Here is a 739-nt window from a genome sequence, read left to right as displayed (position 1 = left end):
CCCCGCGCCCGCGCCCACGCCTTCTCCAGACCGAAAAGAGGGGGCCGCCAGCGCGCGTGAGCACAGTGTACACTTTATTTCAGACTACAGGTTTCTGAACATAATAAAATCTTTGGCTTGTAGCGGCGGTTCAGTCTCGCAGTCTGTGGGGTCGTATTTCTCAGCAAGTCTCCGGAAAACGAAAGGGGGGCAGGACAGACAGAGCGACAGAAAGGGGCTGGGGAGGCGGGGGAGAGCGAGGAGCAGACACGCGAGGGAACACACTCTCACGCACACAAAGAAAAGTCCCAGAGAAACGAGGGCCAGCGATGCGGGGCGGGAGGCACCGGAGAAGCGATAACATCAAAAGAAAAAGGCAACGAAAACGAAACTGGGCCGGGGCAGCTCGGGGGGTGGAGGTGGGGGATAAAATAATAATTATTATAATAATTATAACAATAATAATAAAGGAGATTAATAAAAAGTCCAGCAAATAGAGATCGCTACACATCTTTCTTTTCCTTACCTGAAATTAAATATATACAAGGTCGTAAGCGGTTTGGCTAGATAGAGCTTTAAGGAGTTTGCAGTTACGTCCCTTATACTGTTTATAGAGAATAGATCTTATTTTTCGATAGCACCTGTCCGAGTCTCTCTTCCTTTTTAAAAACGTTGCCTTCGAGCGTGACTCTCCATTCTGGGGAGCCCTCTCTCTTTCCCCTGTTGCTCCCTCTCTCTTTTGCGCAGATTCTTTCTCCCC

This window comes from Myotis brandtii, unplaced genomic scaffold, assembly GCF_000412655.1.
Source record: "Myotis brandtii unplaced genomic scaffold, ASM41265v1 scaffold928, whole genome shotgun sequence".
Classification (NCBI taxonomy): domain Eukaryota; kingdom Metazoa; phylum Chordata; class Mammalia; order Chiroptera; family Vespertilionidae; genus Myotis; species Myotis brandtii.
This window is presented reverse-complemented; position numbering follows the sequence as displayed.